Source organism: Falco rusticolus, chromosome 1, assembly GCF_015220075.1.
Source record: "Falco rusticolus isolate bFalRus1 chromosome 1, bFalRus1.pri, whole genome shotgun sequence".
Classification (NCBI taxonomy): Eukaryota; Metazoa; Chordata; class Aves; order Falconiformes; family Falconidae; genus Falco; species Falco rusticolus.
This window is the reverse complement of record NC_051187.1, coordinates 26,830,502-26,838,826: the sequence shown is the minus strand read 5'-3', so window position 1 is coordinate 26,838,826 and position 8,325 is coordinate 26,830,502. Positions and strand designations below refer to the sequence as shown.

Sequence of the window (8,325 nt, the reverse complement as noted above, 5' to 3'; positions counted from 1 at the left end):
CTAGCGAAAATATTTGGGTACTGCAGCCGCACGGTTGAGGGAGCGCTGGTGCCCTCTGGCGACCAAAAATTGGTACCAGACCACGGGGCTCGAACGCGTGTCCTTTGTGCGGGAAAGATTCTACCGACGGCGTGACGCGAACCCGGGTCGTTGCAGTCGAGCCACTTCTACGCATGCGCTGCCCTGAGTTTGCTAGAAACGCTACTACGCATGCGTAAAAGCGGATTTCGTAATACGCGTATGTAGCCACAAACCCCGCCCCGCGGCGTCAAGCCGATTCTACGCATGCGCTGCCCTTAGTTTTGTCAGAAGGGCACGCCCCTAGGCATCAAGCCAAGTCTGCGCATGAGCTGCCCTTAGATTTGCCAGAAATGCTGCTATGCATGCGTGAAAGTGGGTTTCGTAATATGCATATGTAGCCACAAACCCTGCCCCGTGGCGTCAAGCCGATTCTGTGCATGCGCTGCCCTTAGTTTTGCCTGAAACCCCACTCCGCATGCGTAAAAAGTGATTTTGTAATGCACATGCGCTGCCGGAAACCACGCCCCGTGGCTTCAAACCCATACTGCGCATGCGGTGTCCTACTGTTGCCAAAAACACCACTGTGCGTGCTTAAAAGGTTCTTTTGTAATGTGCATGCGCTGCAGCAAACCACGCCCCGCTGCGTCTGCGCATGCGCTGCCCATAGCTTTGCCAGAAACTCAACTGCGCATGCGTAAAAGCTGATTTCATAATACGCATGCGTCGCGGGAAGCCATGCCTCTAGGCGTCAAGCCCATTATGCACATGCGGTGCCCTTAGTTTTGCCAGAAATCTGACTGCGCATGTGTAAAAGCCTATTTCATAATGCGCATGCGCTACCAGAAACCATGCCTCACGGCGTCAAACTGAGTCTTCGCATGTGCTGCTCTTACTTTTGCCAGAAAACCAACTGCACATGCGTGAAAGCCGATTTCGTAATATGCATGCGCCGATGGAAACCACGCCCCATGGCATCAAGCCGATTCTACACATGCGCTGCCCTTAGTTTGCCAATAACGCTACTGTGCATGCGTACTAGGGTTAGGGTTAGGGTTAGGGTTAGGGTTTCTTAGGTTTATGGTTAGTTAGGGTTAGGGTTAGTGTTTGGGTTAGGGTTAGGGTTAGGGTTAGGGTTAGGGTTAGCGTTAGGGTTAGGGTTAGAGTTAGCGTTAGGGTTAGGGTTAGGGTTAGACCATTAGGGTAAAGGGATAGGATTAGACGCTTAGGGTGAGGGTTAGGGTGTGGGTTAGGGTTACGGTTAGGGTTAGGTACATTCCATGTACAGCTCAACCCGAGAAGGTTCCAGCAAGGATTTCTGTTGGTTGTTCTCATTTTTCCATGGCAGTTATGTGAAGCACACCACAAAAGTTGTGCTACCTGCTTTCTGGGCTGACATGGGGAACTGCTGACTTTTGCACTCGGCTGGAGCCAAAATGCTCCACGGCACATCCCATGCACACCTTCACTGCAGAAGATGCCTGAGGCAGAGGCCAACTCTACCCCTTAGCGCTAAGCGTCAGCCAGCGGATTCCAGGTCTACTTGGCAGCGATAGGCGGCAGAGGCGGAGGACAGGTCTACCTCAGCACTGGGCAGGAAGAGTTAAGGTTAGGGTTATGGTTAGATGCTTAGGGTTAGGGTTAGTGTTAGGGTTTGTGTTAGGGTTATGGTTAGACGCTTAGGGTTAGGGTTAGTGTTAGGGTTTGCGTTAGGGTTATGGTTAGACGCTTATGGTTAGGGTTAGGGTTAGGGTTCCAGTTATGGTTACAGTTACAGTTAAGGTTAAGGGGTAGGGTTATGGTTGGGTTTAGGGTTAGGGTTAGGGTTAGGGTTATGGTTAGACGCTTAGGGTTAGGGTTAGGGTTTGCGTTAGGGTTACGGTTAGACGCTTAGGGTTAGGGTTAGGGTTCCAGTTATGGTTACAGTTACAGTTAAGGTTAAGGGTTAGGGTTACGGTTGAGTTTAGGGTTACGGTTAGGGTTAGAGTTATGGTTAGGCGCTTAGGGTTAGTGTTAGGGTTCGTCTTAGGGTTAGGGTTAGCGCTAGAAACAGTTAGGGTTACGGTTACGGTTGTGTTTACGTTTACGGTTCGTGTTAGGGTTACGGTTAGACGCTTAAGGTTAGGGTTAGGTTTATGGTTATGGTTTAGGATTAGGGTTACGGTTAGGTTTAGGGATAGTGTTAGGGTTAGGATTAGCATTAGGGTTAGGGTTAGGGTTTGGGTTAGATGCTTAGGGCAAAGGGTTAGGGTTAGGGTTAGGGTTAGGGTTAGGGTTAGGGTTAGGGTTAGGGTTAGGGTTAGGGTTAGCGTTAGGGTAGTGTTAGGGTTAGGGTTAGGGTTAGCATTAGGGTTAGGATTAGGGTTAGGGTTAGGGTTAGGGTTAGCGTTAGGGTAGTGTTAGGGTTAGGGTTAGCATTAGGGTTAGGATTAGGGTTAGGGTTAGACTCTTAGGGTAAATGGTTAGCGTTAGCGTTAGGTTTAGTGTTAAGGTTAGGGTTATGTTTAGGGTTAGGGTTAGGTTTAGGGTTAGGTTTAGGGTTAGAGTTAGGGTTAAGGTTAGGGTTAGGTACATGGCATGCACAGCTCGACCAGAGAAGGTTCCAGCAAGGATTTCTGTTGGTTGTTCTCATTTTGCCATGGCAGTTATGTGAAGCACACCACAAAAGTTGTGCTACCTGCTTTCTGGGCTGACATGGGGAGCCACTGACTTTTGCACTCGGCCGGAGCCAAAATGCTCCACGGCACATCCCATGCACACCTTCACTGCAGAAGATGCCTGAGGCAGAGGCCAACTCTACCCCTTAGCGCTAAGCGTCAGCCAGCTGATTCCAGGTCTACTTGGCAGCGATAGGCGGCAGAGGCGGAGGACAGGTCTACCTCAGCACTGGGCAGGAAGAGTTAAGGTTAGGGTTATGGTTAGATGCTTAGGGTTAGGGTTAGTGTTAGGGTTTGTGTTAGGGTTATGGTTAGACGCTTAGGGTTAGGGTTAAGGTTAGACGCTTAGGCTTAGGGTCAGGGTTAGGGTTAGCATTAGGGGTAGCGTTGGGGTTAGAGTTAGGGTTAGGGTTAGCAATCGTGTTAGGGTTAGACGCTTAGGGTAAAAGGTTATGGTTAGACGGTTATGCTTAGTGTTAGGGTTAAGGTTAGGGTTAGGGTTACGGTTACGGTTACGGTTACAGTTATGGTTACGGTTGGGTTTAGGGTTACAGTTAGGGTTAGGGTTATGGTTAGTTGCCTATGGTTAGGATTACGTTTAGGTTTAGGGTTAGGGTTAGGGTTAGGGTTAGGGTTCGGGTTACAATTACGGTTACGGTTACAGTTATGGTTACGGTTGGGTTTAGGGTTACAGTTAGGGTTAGGGTTATGGTTAGATGCCTATGGTTAGGATTACGTTTAGGTTTAGGTTTAGGGTTAGGGTTAGGGTTCGGGTTCGGGTTCGGGTTAGGGTTGGGGGTAGGGTCAGGGTTAGGGTTAGCCTTAGGTTTACGATTAGATGCTTAGGGTTAGGGTTAGAATTACGGTTATGGTTACAGTTAGGGTTACAGTTGGGTTTAGAGTTACGGTTAGGGTTAGGGTTATGGTTAGACGCTTATGGTTAGGGTTAGTGTTAGTGTTTAGGGTTAGAGGTTAGGGTTAGGGTTATGGTTAGCATTAGGGTTATGGTTAGACGCTTAGGGTTAGGCTTAGGTTTAGGGTTAGGGTTAGGTTTAGGGTTACTGTTATGGTTAACAGTTACGGTTGGGTTTAGGGCTACAGTTAGTGTTAGGGTTATGGTTAGACGCTTAGTGTTAGGTTTAGGGTTAGGTTTCGTTTTATGGTTAGGGTTAGGTTTAGGGTTATGGTTAGATGCTTAGGGTTAGGGTTAGCATTAGGGTTAGGGATAGGGTTAGCGTTAGACGCTTAGGGTAAAGGGTTAGGGTTAGGCTTATGGTTACGTTTAGACGCTTAGCGTTGGGGTAAGTGTTAGGGTTAGAGTTAGGGTTACGGTTAGAAGCTTATGGTTAGGGTTAGGGTTAGGGTTACGGTTACAGTTACAGTTACAGTTAGTGTTACGTTTGGGTTTAGGGTTACGGTTAGGGTTAGGGTTATGGTTAGACACTTAGGGTTAGGGTTAGGGTTAGCGTTAGGGTTAGGGTTAGACGCTTCGGGTTAGGGTTAGGTTTACGGTTAGTGTTAGGGTAAGGGTTAGGGTTAGCGCTAGGGTTAGCGTTAGGTTTAGGGTTAGGGTTAGGTTTATGGTAACGATTATGGTTATGGTTAGGGTTGTGTTTAGGGTTACTGTTAGGGTTAGGTTTACTGTTAGACGCTTAGGGTAAAGGGTTAGGGTTAGCGTTAGGGATAGGATTACGTTTAGGGTAAGGGTCAGTCGCTTAGGGTAAAATGTTTGGGTTAGGGTTAGGGTTAGGTTTAGGGTTAGGGTTACGGTTATGTTTAGGGTTAGGGTTACGGTTAGATGCTTAGGGTTAAGGGTTAGTGTGAGCGTTAGGGTTACGGTTAGACGCTTCGCATTTAGGTTAGGGTTATGGTTAGGGTTAGATGCTTAGGGTTAGAGTTAGGATTAGGGTTTGTGTTAGGGTTAGGGTTAGGTTTAACGTTAGGGTTAGGGTTAGAGGATTAGGGTAAAGGGTTAGGGTTAGGGTTAGGGTTAGGGTTAGGGTTAGGGTTAGGGTTAGGATTAGGGTTTGCGTTAGGGTTAGGGTTAGGTTTAACGTTAGGGTTAGGGTTAGACGATTAGGGTAAAGGGTTAGGGTTAGTGTTAGGCTTAGGGTTAGACATTTAGGGTTAGGGTTAGAATTAGGGTTTGCGTTAGGTTTACGGTTAGGTTTAACATTAGGGTTAGTGTTAGACGATTAAGGTAAAGGGATAGGGTTAGACGCTTAGGGTTTGCGTTAGGGTTTGGGTTAATGTTAGGTACATGCCATGCACAGCTCGACCAGAGAAGGTTCCAGCAGGGATTTCTGTTGGTAGTTCTCATTTTGCCATGGCAGTCATGTGAAGCACACCACAAAAGTTGTGCTACCTGCTTTCTGGGCTGACATGGGGAACCGCTGGCTTTTGAACTCGGCCGGAGCCAAAATGCTCCACGGCACACCCAATGCACACTTCCACCAGAGAAGATGCCTGAAGGCAGAGGCCAACTCTACCCCTTAGCGCTAAGCGGCCGGCCGAGGCCAGGTCTACCCAGCAGCGAAAGGCGGCAGAGGCGGAAGCCAGGTCTACCGCTGCACAGGGCAGGATGGGTTAGGGTTAGGGTTAGGGTTCGAGTTATGGTTAGGGTTAGGGTTAGTTTTAGGGTTGGCGTTAGGGTTACAGTTAGACTTTTAGGGTTAGGGTTACTGTTAGGGTTAGGGTTAGGATTAGGTTTAGGGATAGGGTTTGGGTTTGGGTTAAGGTTAGGTACATGCCATGCACAGCTCGATCAGTGAAGTTTCCAGCAAGAATTTCTGTTTTTATTTCTCATTCTGCCATGGCAGTCATGTGAAGCACACCACAAAATTTGTGCTACCTGCTTTCTGGGCTGACATGGGGAACCGCTGACTTTTGTGCTCGGCCGGAGCCAAAATGCTCCACGGCACACCCCATGCACACCTCCACAGGAGAAGATGCCTGAGGCAGAGGCCAGATCTACCCCTTAGTGCTAAGCGGCCGGCGGATGCCAGGTCTACCCCGCAGCGATAGGCGGCAGAGGCTTAGGGCAGGTCTACCTCAGAACAGGGCAGGAAGGGTTAGCATTAGGGTTACGTTTAGAGGCATAGGGTTAGGGTTAGGGTTAGGGTTAGGGTTAGGGTTATGGATAGATGCTTAGGGTTAGGGTTAGGGTTAGCGTTTAGGGTTAGGGTCAGGTTTAGGGTTATGGTTATGGTTAAACGCTTAGGGTTAGGGTTAGAATTACGTTAGCGTTAGGGTTAGTGTTAGGTTTAGCATTATGGTTACGGTTAGATGCTTACGGTTAGGGGTAGTGTTAGGGTTAGGGTTATGGATAGATGCCTAGGGTTAGGGTTAGGGTTAGGGTTAGGGTTAGCGTTTAGTGTTAGGGTCAGGTTTAGGGTTATGGTTACGGTTAAACGCTTAGAGTTAGGGTTAGGGTTAGGGTTAGAATTACGTTAGGGTTAGGGTTAGTGTTAGGTTTAGCATTATGTTTACGGTTAGACGCTTACAGTTAGGGGTAGTGTTAGGGTTACGGTTACGGATATGTTTACTGCTACGGTTAGTGTTATGGTTATGGTTGTTTTTAGGGTTATGGTTCTTATTATGGTTATGGTTAGATGCTTACGGTTAGGGTTATGTTAGCATTAATGTTAGCGTTAGGGTTAGAGTTAGGGTTAGGTTTAGCGTTAGGGTTAGGGTTAGACGCTTAGGGTAAAGGGTTACGGTTATTGTTTATGGTTAGGGTTACGGTTAGATGCTTAGGGTTAGGGTTAGGGTTAGGGTTAGGATTAGGGTTAGGGTTAGCGTTAGGGTTATGATTGGGTTAAGTTTAGGGTTAGGGTTTATGGTGAGAAGGTTAGACTTAGGGTTAGTGTTCAGGTTAGCGTTACGGTTATGGTTAAAATGCTTAGGGTTAGGATTATGGTTAGATGCTTAGGATGAAGGTTAGGGTTAGGGTTTGCGTTAGGTTTAGGGTTAGGCTTAGTGTTAGGGTTACGGTTAGATACTTCGCGTTTAGGTTACGGTTACACTTAGGGTTAGGGTTAGGGTAAGGTTTAGGGTTAGCTTTAAGTTTAGAGTTAGGGTTAGGGTTAGGGTTAGACACTTAGGGTAAATGGTTAGGGTTAGGGTTAGGGTAAGGGTTAGGGTTAGGTTTAGGCTTAGGCTTAGGGTTAGGCTTAGGGTTAGGGTTACGTTAAGGGTTAGAGTTAGGGTTAGGGTTAGCATTTGTGTTAGCGTTAGGGTTAGCGTTAGGGTTAGGGTTAGATACTTCGCGTTTAGGTTACAGTTACACTTAGGGTTAGGGTTAGGGTTAGACACTTAGGGTAAATGGTTACGGTTAGGGTTAGGGTAAGGTTTAGGGTTAGGGTTAGGGTTAGTCTTAGGGTTACGGTTATGGGTTAGGGTTAGGGTTAGGGTTGGGGTTAGGATTAGGGTTAGGATTAGGGTTAGGGTTAGGATTAGCATTAGGGTTATGGTTGGGTTAAGTTTAGAAGATTAGGCTTAGGGTTAGTGTTCAGGTTAGCGTTATGGTTATGGTTAAGACGCTTAGGGTTAGGATTATGGTTAGATGATTAGGATGAAGGTTAGGGTTAGGGTTTGTGTTAGGTTTAGGGTTAGGGTTAGCGTTAGGGTTACCGTTAGATACTTCGCGTTTAGGTTACGGTTACACTTAGGATTAGGGTTAGGGTAAGGATTAGGTTTAGCTTTAAGTTTAGAGTTAGGGTTAGACACTTAGGGTAAATGGTTAGGCTTAGGCTTAGGGTTAGGGTTACCTTTAGGGTTAGAGTTAGGGTTAGCATTTGTGTTAGCGTTAGGGTTAGGGTTAGGTACTTCGCATTTAGGTTATGGTTACACTTAGGGTTAGGGTTAGGGTAAGGGTTAGGGTTAGCGTTAGGGTTAGCTTTAAGTTTAGAGTTAGGGTTAGGGTTAGGGTTAGACACTTAGGGCAAATGGTTAGGGTTAGGGTAAGGGTTAGGGTTAGGGTTAGGCTTAGGCTTAGGGTTAGGGTTAGGCTTAGGGTTAGAGTTAGGGTTAGGGTTAGCATTTGTGTTAGCGTTAGGGTTAGCGTTTGGGTTAGGGTTAGCATTAGGTTTAGGATTAGACACTTAGGGTAAAAGGATAGGGTTAGACGCTTAGGGTTTGCGTTAGGATTGATGTTAAGGTTAGGTACATGCCATGCACAGCTCGACCAGAGAAGGTTCCAGCAAGATTTTCTGTTGGTAGTTCTCATTTTGCCATGGCAGTCATGTGAAGCACACCACAAAAGTTGTGCTACCTGCTTTCTGGGCTGACATGGGGAACCGCTGACTTTTGTGCTCGGCCGGAGCCAAAATGCTCCACGGCACACCCCATGCACACCTCCACCGGAGAAGATGCCAGAGGAATAGGCCAGCTCTATTCCTTAGTGCTAAGCGGCAGCCCGAGGCCAGGTCTACCCGGCAGCGAAAGGTGGCAGAATCGAAGGCCAGGTCTACCTCATCACAGGGCAGGAAGGGTTTGGGTTAGGGTTACGGTTAGACATATAGAGTTAGGGTTAGTGTTAGGGTTACGTTTTGTGTTACGGTTACGGTTAGACGCTTAGGGTTACGGTTAGTGTTAGGGTTAGCATTAGGGTAATGGTTAGGCGCTTTGGGTTAGTTTTACGGTTGCGGTT

General features: G+C 47.4%; 1 long non-coding RNA gene across 1 annotated transcript; it reads left to right on the top strand.

The window, feature by feature from the left end:
* The first annotated feature begins 5,369 nt into the window (after positions 1-5,369).
* On the top strand, positions 5,370-7,899 carry LOC119142363. Its single transcript, XR_005102233.1, has 3 exons — positions 5,370-5,400; positions 5,741-5,745; positions 7,834-7,899. It is a non-coding gene; the product is annotated as an uncharacterized LOC119142363 (long non-coding RNA).
* Positions 7,900-8,325: the final 426 nt, after the last annotated feature.